The 8675-nt window shown below is 33.4% G+C and overlaps 1 pseudogene; it reads right to left on the bottom strand.

Annotated features, from left to right (window-relative positions):
- Positions 1 to 3519: 3519 nt before the first annotated feature.
- LOC145155591 (dirigent protein 21 pseudogene) lies at positions 3520 to 4324 on the bottom strand (annotated as a pseudogene).
- Between the last annotated feature and the right edge of the window lie 4351 nt (positions 4325 to 8675).

Here is an 8675-nt window from a genome sequence, read left to right as displayed (position 1 = left end):
AAAACCTCTATTATGATCATTTATCGATGCTAATCTTCAATGACGGTTAATGAAGGGAATTTCCTAATTGTCACATAAGGATAAAATGAATCTGGTTATAACAGTGTACTTTGATGTAGTTGCTTTGGTATAACTTTTGTAGGCTAAATCCAGAGAGAATAGGTGGTGATTTTAAGGAAGAAGTTTAGGTATTCTCTTACAACATATATTATTTTTCTCCTGATTCCATATATCTCTTATAGGGTATCATGATGTTTAGGTTCACTCGGTCAGAATAAAAATTCTCTCTCTTATCAAAACAGCAATTGGGTATAAGTGGAATCTTATTTTTTTTATTTACTTATTATATAAAAATAGCATAAGTGGCCCAATTCTAAATGATCTTCGAAATTTGATAGATTTAGTGAGCTTATATCTTTACCTTGATAGTTTTTCAGGGCTAATTCTTGTCACATTGGGAAACTGCAGGAAATAGCAATGTACTTTGCTATTTCTTGCAAAATAAGTTGCCATTTGATGCATTTAATCCTTTTTTGGTTAAAATTCAAGAAATAGTATTTTATGTCCCCAAGTGCAGGAAACTTGTAGAAAAAGAGTCGACATTGTTTGAGTTGATGCATCTTCAAGTGGTGAAGTTGCAAGGCTTAAAGTTGCCATGGAGATTGTCAAAGGAGAACTTACTCACGTGTTTCTTTTATTTTTGTACATGTTTTTTTCTATAATAAATATTATGCAATATTAGCAATGTATTACATTTACTTACTATTGGAATGATTATTTTGTATTTGACATATTTGTGCAATGAGTTATCTTTCTTGTTTATGGTATTTTATTTTGTATTATGAGACTTTTATTGTGTTATTTAATTTGAAAATTAGTAAATCTATCAAAATATATAATTTTTAAAACATTTAAAATCGTGACACGTAAAAATATGTGTCGTCTTTCTTTATGATAGGGCTTTAATGATACGCAATGCGAGTCGTAAATGTGTGTTGTAAGGTTAAGACATGCAAATGTGTGTCATATTCCTTTATTACAAGGACTTCAATGACACACAATGCGTGTCGTAAATGCGCTTCGTAAGTTTATGACGCACAAAAATATGTCGTCTTCCTTTATGACATGGCCTTCCTTTACATGCATTTACGTGTCATCTGTAGCTTTTACGACATGAAATGTGTGTCATTAAAGGGTATTTTCGTAGTAGTGCTACCTCTTGAATTTTCATCCAAGAGGTTTGCCTCCCTGGCTATAGGCATAAGATTAGTAATCATGGCTACCACATCATCATCATCATTCTCCATGTTCACTTGACGAGCAGTATCCCATTTGGGTTGCTTGCACTCATTTGCTTTGTGATCCAGTTGGCCACAATTATGGCACTTGAGCTTCAGGACCCATGTTCTTAGCATTTCTTTTCCTTTTGTTAGCACCCTTTCCGTTTATTCTTGGAAGACTACCCAACTTCCACCCCATTAAATTTTGAAGAATCGATAATGTAACCATTCTTCAAAGAAACATGATTGTCTTCTTTAATGCGAAGATGTACCACATGTTCATCCACATATATTTCCTTTCGCTTATGCTTAAGGTAATTCTTGAAGTCAATCTGACTAGGATGAAGATTTTCAATCATCATTGCGACTTGGAAAGTCTCACTAGAATCCATTCCATCGACAAGTATATCATTTAGCACAACCTGAAGATCTTGAACTTAATTCATGATAGTTGTCGAATTAGTCATATTGAAATCCAAGAATCTTGCAACAACATGCTTCTTGGTTCCCATATCTTCGGTCTTATACTTTCGATCTAAAGACTCCCAAAGTTCGTTAGTCGTTGTAACTTTGCAATAATCAATGTAAAGTGAAGTGACTACCTCATTCAGCACATAGTTTCGACACATAAATTCTTAGTGCTTCCAAGCCTCAACCGCACTCACAAATTGAGCATCGACCTGTCCCTCAGCATGTTGGGGAGCAGATTTTGTAAGGAACTGAGCCAAGTTCAAAGAAAGGTCCACCATTCTAAAAATGTCCAAACGAACAGTTAGAACCACAAAATAAAAGTTTTTACACAAAACATAATATGTTTACACAAAACAGATATAACACGATGAATAGAAATAAAACGAAATCAAAGAAAAACTTATTTAATCGGAAAAAAAAATCGATTGAAACAGTTTAGTGAAAAATCTGCTTGAGATTGTTAGTTCTTTTATGCATTTTTTTTGTAATGAGTTTGCAACTGCAAAACAACGTTAGTAATAAATGGAATGTTGAGAGTCGTGTTGAACACGATTCCGTTAAACATATTCGTCGTCTGTTCCTAGGGTACAACAGGTGAAGTGGTGTTTAATATCGGATAGACCACTTGCCTGAAAAGATCATCGAAAAATGTATGAAGAAAGAAGGAGAAAAGAGTATGCATATATTCGAATGAGAAGCACGAGTCTTCTTATATAATATTTGTTGCAAAACAACATTTGTAATAAACGAAATGTCGAGGCTCATGTTGAACAAGATTCTCTTAAACAGATTCGCCGTATATTCTTAGGGTACAAGAGCTGAAGCGGTGTGTACTGCCGGATTAGACTACTTGCCTGAAAATATTGTCGGAGAATCTATACATAGAGAAGGAGAAGAGAGTATTCGTTTTGGTTAATTAACCTTACACCCCCTATTCGAAACAGAAAACCTCTGAATTTTATATGCAAAATTAATAGAACTTATATATATATATATATATATATATATATATATATATATATATATATATATATGCATTAGTTAGAGCATCTACAATGCATAGTTTAATAGGAGAGTTGAATGAGGTTAAAAATTGGCTCTATGCTTAATTGGCATTCAATGGATTAAATTCTACCATTGTAGGATGCCGTGTTCGCATTCAACGGATATGAAGTTCTATGGCCACTGAACTCTTCAATGGAAAAAAAAAACATTTTTACTATTAAATATATATTTCATTAAACTCTATTGAGTTCAATGCATTGTAGGAAAATTAATATAGAGTTGTATAATAAGTAAAATGATGATGTGTCAATCCATTAAGCTCTAATAAGTTTAATGCATTGTGGATGGCCTTAGATTGCCATTCTTTACCTTCGTTCAAACACGAAAATTAATGCATTTTTATTTCAAGCTATTTGTTTTTTTCTCATATTTAGTCACTAATAAATATTCCAGTATACTGTTGGACACCATGGATTTAGTTGAGTACATCGTTTTTAAGAAGTTATGAAGAAAACAGAAGACTGAGACTTGAGGCAACCTGAAGAACCGTTGGTGGAATATGGTTGGCAAACAAAAGTTGACTTAAACCCCCATAAATTCTGGAATCAATAAAACATGAACGTGACCTTAGTAAACTAAATTCAATAGTTTTACTTGATCCAATTATTAAACTAATATAAATATGAAAATATATGAAACATGAACGTGACCTTAGTAAACTAAATTCAATAGTTTTACTTGACCCAGTTATTAAGCTAATAAATATGAAAATATATGAAAGTATGATTACTATATGATTTAATTTACATCGAGATGTAAAATAAATATTCAACAATTTGCGCAGCTAACACTTGCTGGAATGCAAATACCATTTTCAAACGTAAAATACAATCAAACAAATACAGAATATGTAAAAGTTAACTTCTCGAACGCTTTTATTGTCCTCAACATCAAAGAATATAATCAATAGTGTTGGACATAAACGTTATACTCAACTGTTGCATCACCATTGCTCATATTGAGAGAATGAGTCTTTGCAAGCGCATACCCACGTGCAAAACGGAAAAGTCCACTCCCGCCAACAATCGGCAGCTCTCTCACCGGTGAGAACACTTGATTCCTCCCTAATATACTCAGAGTGCTACCATTATACTTTCCTTCCACAAAAACATAATTCATAACCATCAACAAGGCGGCTTGATTCAAGTCCGCTGATGCATAGATCCCCTGAGCTCTACCCACAATCTTGGAAGTTCTTTCAGGACCCACTGTCAAAGGGTCGTCGATCATGACCACAAAACCAAACGCAGTGCTGGAGGTGTTGGTTATGGAGGACTGGGCCACCCGCAATGCGGTGGGATGATCGCCACCGACTATGTCTTGGAAGTAAAAGTGGAGGTGGCTTAGTTTTTGTTTCTTCAAACCAAGTGATTTTGGTGACAAGTTTCTTGAAAATTTATGGGATTCTCCATGCAGGAGAAATGAGAATAGGAGAATGGTAAGAATGGTGTACTTGTGTTGTGGGAGAGTTTGGGCCATTGTGGGGAGAGATGTGAAGAATGGTGATCTCAACGTTTCCTCTTATAAAGACAAGAATGTGTGGACTTTTGGAAACTTATATTTTATTGTAAATTGGTTGATTTAGTGTATTGTATTTTATAATTTATTTATTGTTTAATTTCCAACTGTAGTTCACATTATTTATATTTTGGCTAGACTATAATTAAATATTGTACCCCTGATAAACAACAACTTATAATAATTATTCAATACATTATTAATATGACGTGCTCTGCATTTGAACTACTTTAATAGTATGTTATGAATGTAAACAAATCAATAAATTTTGTTAAAAGCACTTGTACCAAAGGGAAATCTTGTTTTGAAACATAATGGACATCCACGATTGGACACAAACTGCTTACCACGAATTTCGAAACAAACGAAATAGCCAAAGACCTGTCATGGATTAGCGACAAATATCTCATGGATTGGTTTTAGCGATGGATCAGCAATCTATGTGTGAGGGACTATACAGACGGAAATCTGTCTCTATGTTAACATGCTTTTAAAAAAGCATTTCAAAATATCCATATTTTAGTAATTGATACAGGAAAATCTGATATAACAGAATAACAGATTAAGTATTTAAGTTAGAAAATAATACCTCCATTATAACCAAATAATTGTACTCCATTTTAAATATCACCGTACTCAACTCTATCAAACAATTGAATTACGCCTGTTTTATTATTAGAAAAACTAAGTTTTATAATACCAACAAAAGTAATTAAAAAACAATATTGCATTCAAAACAATAACAAATCACTAAAGCACATTGTTATAAATATATGAGTAAATTATATGAATGGTCCACGAAATTTATGAGTAGTTTGCATGTTTAGTTCTTAATTTTTTTTTAACTCAGTACAATCCTATGGTTTGATTTTGTTTTTTATTTAGTGTATGTTAGACCTAGAATGACTTTATAGCATTTACTTTTTAATTTATTTATCATTTGTTTTTTATTTACAATTTCAAAAAATAAAATGGGTACACAACCCCCCACCCTCACTTGATCTCATTCCCAACCCACCTCACTCATATATACTTGATATATCTCTCTCCCTCTCTCTTCTCTCGACACTATGAAGAACCCTATGGACCATCATTCACTATCGTCGGAAACCTATAAATCATGATTGATATGTATCTAAATCTATATTTTTCCATTGCCAATCATTCATCACAACCTGTTTACCCAACCTTTATCTCTCCTCCACCCACTATCGTTGGCCCATGAAAGTTTAACCACCACCATCACTGCTTCTGTTAGTCATAGCAATATGTGAAACTGATGAAACATAATTCTTGAAGAAATCGGGTGGATGGTGTTTCTATGCTAAAGAGTGGTAGTGTCGGGAAAATATTTCTAGTAACCGAAGACGATGAGAAGAAATAGTGGTGTTGGGAACAATGTCGATGTAAAGGAGTGGTAGAGGCAACGACCTCTTCTTACCTATCATGGGTTCTTGAGTCTCCTTCTGTCGAACCAGATCTACTCAGAAAAACAAAATATCTTTCTTGCCATACCATAATCGCAACGTATATGACCCTTTCTTACCCTATCATTCTTAGTTCTTGTTTGTTTTTTCTGAGACATAAAATATGCAGGTTGTGGACCACATCTACAGACCTCTAAATTATAAGATGTGGACTAAACGTATGTAGTGTGAAATAAGAAGATTGTTTGTTTTTTAACGTCTACAAACTGATAAAATAAACTAAAATTAAAATAAACTGGTTTTTTAAGCATAAAAGAGTTTTCCAATACTTTTTCTGATTTTTTATAAATAGTTAACAAATCTAGATCAAATTTTATGTATTTTTGTATAAAAAATAAAAATAAAATGATACGAATTAACAAATATATTTAATAAAAGGGGAAATGACACATTAACCCAACGATGTATTTCAAATTTGTCGAATCAGTCCCTTAATTTATTTCCGTGCTTTATGAGGGAATAAACTCTAAACTGACTTGTCTTTTTAGTCTCTCTAACCTATATTAGCCAGTTTCATGTGCCACTTAAGCATTTTTCCATTTAAAAGTCAAAAGCAACCATTTGTTCCTTTCTCAAAATCCATTTAAAAGTCAAAATCTAAGAAGATGGTGGAAGCTTTCATCGACACACAATCATCCAAGAAATCAAAAAAATACAAACCTTTCAACATTGCACCGACAATTCGTTTTCTGTTCGTAATCGTTAATAAAATGATGGTAAATTGCTTTTGATTGAAGATGCATTTGGCAATTCATGGTGAGAAAACGATGGTTTGTCTTTGATTTTGTTTCTAAAAAAGCCAAAAGTTGTTTTTAGGATCACATTAACTCAAATCCTTCTGATAATTTTCACCATTTTAGTTCATCAATTGTATATCGACTATCAATCATTCACTCGTATTGTGTGAAATGTTGTTATTGATATATGTTTTTAGTTCGTTTTCCAGTTATTCACCACAACCAAAAGCTCCAAAATGCTCGATTGATTTGAATGACGTGGTGTTTTGACTTTTGACAGTCTTCCTTTTAACTTCCTTAACTTTTTTCATAGTCGAATTAAAAATCAAAATCTTCGGTGCTAAACAGTTAATAACGTTTGACCATATTTTTCATAAAATATAAATCGATAGTGATGCATTTGAAATTTGGAAGTTTTCAATTTCAAAAATGATATGAACAATAATATAACTGTAATATATGTTTTCTTAACAGGCACTACTCTAAGAGATATAGATCATTGTAACATAAACATATAAGATAAGCCCTGAGTTGCATTAATTTGAGAATGTTATTTAACAAAAGATAGTTGAGGAATGTTATAGTTCGTGAGATGCGGATTCTGTAGATATAAAGTTTATTGAAAATGGAGTTCGTATGAGAAAGTTATGGCTATTTGAAGTTGAAATGAAAGTATGATGCTATTCGGAGAAAGTCAACAGAAGTCTAGTCAAAGGTCAAACTTTGACCATCACGACGTGACATATGACGAGTTTGCGAGACACGTGGCTGGAGAGTACGACATGCAACGAAACCGGGGTTCAATTAATCATCACGGGGTGACACATATATGGTCATGACGTGGTGTACACCCCAGGTTATAAATATGCGAGTTTTCATGTTATTTGGGGGATTTTTGGCACATTCGGGAATCGTTCTCGTGATATTATACTGGAGGAGTTATACCGATGTACGAAAGATACCTGGATGATTTACAAGATCGTTGTCACACCCCAAAACCGGAATGGCGGAAACGTTATGGGGTGGAGGACGTCATGTATAGCATCATGACCAATGTGTAATAGCAATCATAGCAACACAACCATTACAGTGAATACTTAAATGAAAATGTTTACATCAATTTAGAACTTGTCTGAAACTTGTTTGAATTACATCAAATAGTATGTAAAATATAATCATGAAACTCTTATTGCTCCAACTCCTCAAAAATCCAGCAGGTACATGTCTACTGATTTCCTGAGAATACAAGCAGTTTGAAAATATCAGCATAAAGCTGGTGAGTTCATAAGCGGTAATTGTAATAAAAACTTGAGGATGAGCTTGTAAAAGTGTCTGTATAGTTCCAAGAAAATCCGATATTTTCTTTAGTGAGAATATGGCGTTATCAATTCTGTATAAAACCCTAAATGTTCGTTACTGAAAACTTGTAGTGATACACGAAAATACTACCTCATGTGACTAGCTAAATGCTAATCATGATGTATAAGTATTTCGTATGAGAAACCATTGTATAATCAGTTTTGTTTGAAAACCCTGGAAATTCTCCAGTTATAGTGTGTATTAGTTCTATTTAGTATAAATAAAACTGTTGAAGAGTGCCAACTTGCAAACTAAAGGTGATTTATACATATTGTGAGTCGTATAACCATGCTTGATATGATTAGAGACCTTTCCAACGTTCTTCAGGCGTTGAGTTAAATGACATTTGTCACCCCAGGCATGTCTGCCTAACTGTAGCTAGCAGTTCAGGTGTGGGATTGTCAGTCCCGAATAGAGCTATTCACAAATCTCACGCTCTCCCTCCAGGAGACTCTGGTTATACTATGATAGGATTTATCCTTGTACACCTAAGGGTACAGTATTGAAGTAGCGCCTCACAGTATCGTACAATCTAGTTTACATGTAGTGTTGTAGCGTTTTACCGTAGTGAGATCAGTATGTCTACCGTATGTAGTGATAATTACAGTTATGAATACCATGATAATGTAGTGATGTAAACTGTAAACTATTTTTGTCTTAGTGCATATGTTTAGTAATGAAAGTTTTTGTACTTGTTATGTTTAGAAAATCCCAAACTATACCGATTATAGTTTGCATGTATAGTGTAGTGATTATCG

The sequence above is a fragment of the Lactuca virosa genome, chromosome 1 (assembly GCF_052849685.1).
Source record: "Lactuca virosa cultivar CGN04683 chromosome 1, Lactuca_virosa_CGN04683_v6, whole genome shotgun sequence".
Taxonomy (NCBI): Eukaryota; Viridiplantae; Streptophyta; class Magnoliopsida; order Asterales; family Asteraceae; genus Lactuca; species Lactuca virosa.
Note: the sequence above shows the minus strand (reverse complement) of the source record. Positions and strands in the feature narration are given on the sequence as shown.